The 6,344-nt window shown below is 58.6% G+C and overlaps 1 protein-coding gene across 11 annotated transcripts in view; it reads left to right on the top strand.

Annotated features, from left to right (window-relative positions):
- The first annotated feature begins 6,068 nt into the window (after positions 1 to 6,068).
- The window catches only part of KIAA0232 (KIAA0232 ortholog), a 67,032-nt gene continuing 66,756 nt past the window's right edge, over positions 6,069 to 6,344 (top strand). For all 11 annotated transcript variants that reach the window (XR_002826876.1, XR_002826874.1, XR_002826873.1 and 8 more), the window contains exon 1: positions 6,069 to 6,241. The gene's annotated coding sequence lies outside the window, so the exon portion shown is untranslated. The remainder of the gene's footprint in view (positions 6,242 to 6,344) is intronic.

Below are 6,344 nucleotides of genomic sequence, written 5' to 3'. Positions count from 1 at the left end.
TGGGGCGGGCACAGCAGAGCCCCTCGAGGGAGACGTTCCACGCGTGAGCTGGAGCAGCATGTGTGAGGCCCAGGCCCCGCTGCAGAGGCTGGGACCCCGTTAGGTGCTTCTGCCTCTGAACCTCCGGGTCCCCCTTCACGCAATGAGGGGGCGTTCTCGGGCGCCTGGCGAGGGCGCTGTTTTCGTGAGAACTTTGGCGCGTGGAGCGGGATGATGCAGGGACACAGGAGGCCCCTTTCTGTCCCTCCCAGCCCTGCACAGCTGGGTCACGCTCCACTCGGACCCTGGCAAAGCCCCTTCGCTACCACGGCTGCCCTCCCCTTGGAGACCCCAGGATCCTCATGGGGAGCCCCCCAGCCCCCAGCCTACCATGTCCACCCAGCCGTCGGGAGCACCCGGGCCAGGCCGCACGCATCAGGCCCTTCTTCCTGCTTCTGTCACTGGCTGGCGAGGCTGCGGGAGTTCCTGCTCCACCGGAGCGGCTCCGGGTCCTCTCCCTTCACCTCCGGAGGGACAGGGACACCACTGGGTGAAGACACCTGGGGGGGGGGCTGTAGGGGGGCAGGTGGGTGCTCCCACCACCAAGGTCTCCCCCCTGAGCCGCAGGGGCCTGGGGAGCAGCCCCCCTATCCCGTGTAGAAGCAGAGCCTGTAAGAAGCAGACCGACCAGGCTCCATCCCGAGCTCCCCGAGGCGTCTTCTCACTCACATCACCTCCCCTGGAGGCCCAGCTTCCCCCGGGGCTCTCCGGCTGCCTCAGGTTATGGCAAGGTTGTGGCACATAAACATAAATGCAGCATCCACTTTATTTTATTATTTATTTATTTATGTGTTTATTTATTTTATTGTCTGAAGTTTTACATATGTCTCCTTTTTCCCCAATTGACACCCCCCCGCCCCAGCCATTCCCACCCCGGCCAAGCCCCCACCGCCCCAGTGTCTGTGGCCCTTGGTTATGCTAATATGCATGCATACCAGTCCTTTGGTTGCTCTCTAACCCCTCCTCCCCTACCATTTGTCTCTGGATCTATTCTTGTTCATCAAATTATGTTGATCATTATATCCCACAAATGAGTGAGATCATGTGATGTTTCTCTTTCTCCAACTGGCTTATTTCGCTTAGCATAATGCTCTCCAGTTCCATCCATGCTGTTGCACACGGTAAAAGTTCCTTCTTTTTTATAGCAGCGTAGTATTCCATTGCGTAGCATCCACTTTAATCAGCATCAGTTACACCGTTCTCGCTGCAAACACCCTCATCAGGGGCTGTGGCCGCTCTGTCCTTAGGAGTGACCAGCGGGGGCTGTGCCTCTGCGGGCCTCCGTCTCCATGCGTGTTTACTGTGAGGCCTGCCCTGGGGTGAGGGTGCGGCAGGGCACGGGGTCACAGAGGCCTGCCTGCCCTGGAACTGACAGCTGGGGGGGCAGGAAGGGCCCCAGACAAGGAGGCGCACAGGAGGCCTGGGGAGACGGGCGGGGGAGAGGAAGCCAGGTAGCAGGAGGGAGGGCGGGGGCTGGGCTATTTATGACCAAGCAAGATTTTTAGGAACATGATGCAGCGGGTCGAATGACGGCCCCCGAAAGACATGTCCACCTGGAAGCTGTGACGGGGCCGTATTGGAAGAGAAGGGTCTTTGCAGATGTGACTAAGCGAAGGATCTCACGATGCGGCCATCCTGGCTCATCCAGGTGGGCCCTGCATCCAGTGACAAGAGTCCCCAGAAGAGGCAAAAGGCGAGACACAGACGCCCGGAGAAGGCCAGTGGCCAGAGAGGCAGCGACGGGAGTGATGGGGCCAGGAGCCAAGGGGTGTGGAGTCACCAGAAGCTGGACGAGACAAAGCATTCTCTCTTAGCGCCTTTGGGGGAGCATGCCCTGTAATTTCCGGTCTCTGGGACTGTGCAGGAACACACGTCTTTCGTTGTAAGCCACCAGCTCGGGGCGATATGTTATAGCAGCCCCGGGGAACGAGCACACGTACCTTCTGACCCGCGCCTCAACGAAGTGAGGCCGTCACCGTGCCGGCGCGTGGAGAAGAGCATTACAGGGGGAGGGGGTGGCAGGGGCAAAGGCCCCCAGGCTGACGGAACGGGTTTGGGGAGCAGCAAAAAGCCAGCGTGTCCACTGCACGTGGTGCTGGGGGAGGTGAGAGCAGGGCAGGAGCCGGGTGGGAGGGCCTCGCCAGGAAAGGACTTTGACCTCCAATCTGCACGACACGGGAACCTGCTGGAGGGTTTGGGGTCCTGGGTGACAGGATCGGGTGCGGTCAGTAATCACACCGTTCTGCAGCTGAGACCAAGCGGGGAGCAGCCCACTTCACATGCCCCCCAAAGAAGTCAAGTCTGATTGCAAACGTGTTGTCAAGCTCACGTGTCTTACTGAAGTTCTGGTGGGAAAAGAAAAGGGGAAGTTACCAGGCCCAGCGCCCGGCACATGTCACCCTCCTTCCTGTTTAAACGTCTCGGCTCCTGGTGAGTGCATTTCCCATAGAAGCCGCTGGCGCTGTCTCCAGGCGGAGTCTCTCACGGCGAACAGAGCCGCCTGCACGCCCAGGGAACAGGATCGCCTTCTGGTTCCGTTTCCGTGCCAGACAGTGAGCAAGCATTTCACTCACACAGATTACGTCTCCCTCCAAACTCACCAGCAGGCGGGTCCCCTTACCCTCACGCCCATTTCACAGGTAAGAAAACTAAGGCTCAGAGAGGGGCAGGGGCTTTAGCCCAGGCTATGCAACCGACAAGCGGAGGAGCCAGTCCACGGGCTCCGCATTCATGCAAACTTCACCCCAGATGGACTGAGGTGGGAAGGTCTACATGTACCTGCACAGGCAGGACTGGCAGGGGCACCCGGCCACCCTTTTTCCTGGCACAGCCGGGAAACTCAACGATGGCCTCTGTGGCTTCAGGCACGTCCAGGCCTCTGGGGTCCATCCCACAGGGATCAGCAGGCAGGTTCCAGACTCCCTGTCACCACCACCCCTGCCTCCTCCTCAGCGTGTGGCATAATAAACGCACTATTTCTTTTTAATATATATATTTTTAATTGATCTCAGGGAGGAAGGGAGAAGGAGAGAGAGATAGAAACATCAATCATGAGAGAATCATTGATTGGCGGCCTCCTGCACACCCCCTACTGGGGATGGAGCCTGCAACCCGGGCATGTGCCCTGACTGGGAATCGAACTGTGACCTCCTGGTTCAGAGGTCGATGTTCAACCACTGAGCCACGCCGGCCGGGCAAAAACGCACTCTTTAGCCGCCCTTTAATCCTAAGTTCCAGACTTGCAGGGCAGGACGCATCCTTGGCGATCATCCTGTGCAGACGGTGCCATTGCTCCCATATCTCCTTCAGGGGCTCAGCCAAGTGATTGGTCCATTCGCAAACCCTCCGCATACAAGTTCTTACCACTCCTGAGAAGGTCCGTCTGGTCCTGGAGCAGCCGTGGCTGGAAAGCTCACCAGAAGGGGAGAGGATGACCTGGTTGGACTCTGAGCCCAGTGACCCTGGACAAGTCACGTCACCTCTCTGAGCCTTACCTGTGAAAGGGGGGCGCGTGGGGCGGTAGGTGAGGTCGAAAGCACATACTAGAGGTTCTTAGCACAGTACCTGCACACAGTAGGTGCTCAGTGAAAGCATCCACCGCGAACAGGGTAAACAGGTATCACCTTCTCAGGTGCAATTCCAGGTGTAGCGATGATTGCGTGAGTCAGCTGTGGGCATGTGGGCGGGGCTCACCTGCAAGGTGTGAGGCAGGTCTGGGGCCTGGGAGAAAGGTCAGGGGAGGGGAGAGGTGCCTGTCCTCCCACCTTCCAGTTAGTGCGCCTTGCAGAGTACGTGCAACTGCCCAGGGGCAAGGCGAGCGACGGGCTAAGTCAGTGGTTCTCAACCTTGGCTGCACATTCGAATCACCTGGGAATCTATTTAAACTGACGGTGTCCATGCTGAGATGCCCAGTTAGAATCCTGACACGGAGGGCGCTGGTGCCCTGGGGAGGCAATGGGAGCGTCCCTGGTGGGGGCTCTTATCCGGACATCATTCATTTAAAAGCTGACTCAGGGTGGACTTGAAGGTGTGTCTCTGAGCAGGTGACATTGTAGCTGAGCCTTAGACAAGAAGTAGCCAGCTCTGCAGAGATCTGGGGAGAAAAGGTTCCATGAACAGGAATTGGTGCGTGCAAAGGCCCTGAGGCAGGGGTCAGCCGCCCTGCCAGGACTTTTATCAAAGCAAACAATCTGAAGGAGGAGGGGGGCGGGGGGGGGGGGGGACAAAGTAACCAAGAGAGTTCATTCTCCACTGTGTGTGGCTATAAAGTTGCGTACTGTTTCCTTTCCTCTGAGACACTTACTTTCTTTTCTTTTCTTTTTTGCTGTTAGTAAGTCCTTTCACAAAATAATGAACGTTAATGACAACAGTGTCACCAATGTGGCAAAATGAAAAGTTGACAACTCTGCAAACCCCCTATAACTTGAGGGGGACATTTGACTAGTCTGTGATTTCCAGGTCTGGGGGCACTTGGGAACTAGCCTCAGATGCTCCGTTCTGTTCCGTTCGTTGCCCCGCCTTTGCTCCCAGATCACTCTGGATTTCCCACACTCTTTCTTCCTCTTCCTCCCTTTTCAGAGTTTGACCTCCGAAAGGCGAGGGCCACCCCTGCCTGGCGTCCAGCCAGGCCCACAACAGGTGCAGACAAGATACCGATTGAATGAATGCACTGTGATTGGTGAGGAGATGAACACTCCCAGAATACAACTGCGAGCGAGCCTGGGGAGAGCTGAGTCAAGGAAAAGGCCCCGGACCTCAGAGCCAGGAGCCTGGGTTCAAGTCCTGCCTCCTGCAAGGGGCAGTGTGGCTCAGGGACGTCAAAAGACCTTGCCCACGTACCACACTCACGGCTCAGTTCGTGAAGCCACTTTCTCTGAGTCTCAGCTTCCTCCTGTGAATTGGGGACGATAATGCCTGGACCCAGGGTTCCTCTGAAGAATGAAAGCAATGCTTGCAGAAAACCACTGTGTAGGTCAGCGGTTCTCAACCTTCCTAATGCCGCCACCCTTTAAACACAGTTCCTCATGTTGTGGTGACCCCCGATTTCATTGTTACAAATTGAACATAATTAAAGCATAGTGATTAATCACAAAACAATATGTAATTATATATGTGTTTTCCGAGGGTCTTAGGCGACCCCTGTGAAAGGGTCGTTCGACTCCCAAAGGGGTCGCGACCCACAGGTTGAGAACCGCTGGTGTAGGTGGTAAATGCTCGCTCTCCGGTGCGTCCCTCCGGCACCCAGCACGCAGTGCCCCGTCCAGCCCAGAGGACCGCTTCCCGCAGTCTGTGAACCGGTGCGGGAATTTTGCTAAGTTCTGAACTGCAAAGCTCAGTGCCCGGCACGCAGTGGGAGCTCAATCAATCAATCAATCAATCAATCAGTGAGTCAGGACCCCGGACAGGCGGCTCCCCCTCTGAATCTCCTTCCTCTCTGGAAGCAGGTAGTCAGTCTCCCGGCTCCTTCCGCTCGGGCTCCCATGAAACTGAATGATTTCCTTTTCGGGCCAGGCCTCCCAGTCGCATTTAGGGAAGGTGGGTGGGTGAGAAGAGGCTGATTAAAAAGGTTAGTGCACATTTTTGGTTCCCACTTCCGACTCTTCCAGATCTATTTTTGCCTGCTTAATCAAAGGAGCCACGTTACAGTCCTTTAGCTTGTCTTTTTCTTTTTTTTTTTAATTAAAAGTCTTTATTTAAACCGCCCCCTCCAGCCATCCCAGGACGCGGCGCGGAGGGGGCGCAGACAGGTGGAGCGAGCGCCGGGGAAGGCGGGGGCTGTGCCGAGCCGCGGGGGCTGGGGGGCGGCGGCGTTCAGGGGTTTTTGCCCAGAGCAGCCCCGCGCGCCCCTCCGGAGGGGGCGGCTCCTCGCCGACACCCGCCCCAGGTAGCCGGGCTCCGGCGGCACCCGCGCCCCGCCCGCCTCCGCTCCCGCAGCGCCGCGGCCGGAGGGGCGGGGCCGGGGGCGGGGCGGGCGCTGATGTAATCCCGGCGCCGGGCGGAAGGATATGGAGCGCGCCGGCCGGCGGGGCGCTGAGGCCAGTTGCCGGGTAACGGAGTGGAGCGGCTCCGCGCAGCCTCCCGCCCTCCGCGAGTGGCGCCGGGGCCGCCGCCGCTTTACGTAAGGCGCAGGCCGGGGCCGCCGGCGCTCGGAGCCGCTCGGAGCCCGAGAGGAGAGGAGAGGAGAGGAGGCGCCTCTCGGCATGTACCGGGAGGTCGGGGCGGGCGGACGGGCGCGGCCCCTGGGCCGGCCGGGCGGGGAGGGACCCGGCGGGCAGCGACCGCCCAAAGATTCTGGGGCCGGTTGG

The sequence above is a fragment of the Myotis lucifugus genome, unplaced genomic scaffold, assembly GCF_000147115.1.
Source record: "Myotis lucifugus unplaced genomic scaffold, Myoluc2.0 scaffold_676, whole genome shotgun sequence".
Classification (NCBI taxonomy): domain Eukaryota; kingdom Metazoa; phylum Chordata; class Mammalia; order Chiroptera; family Vespertilionidae; genus Myotis; species Myotis lucifugus.
This window is presented reverse-complemented; position numbering and strand designations above follow the sequence as displayed.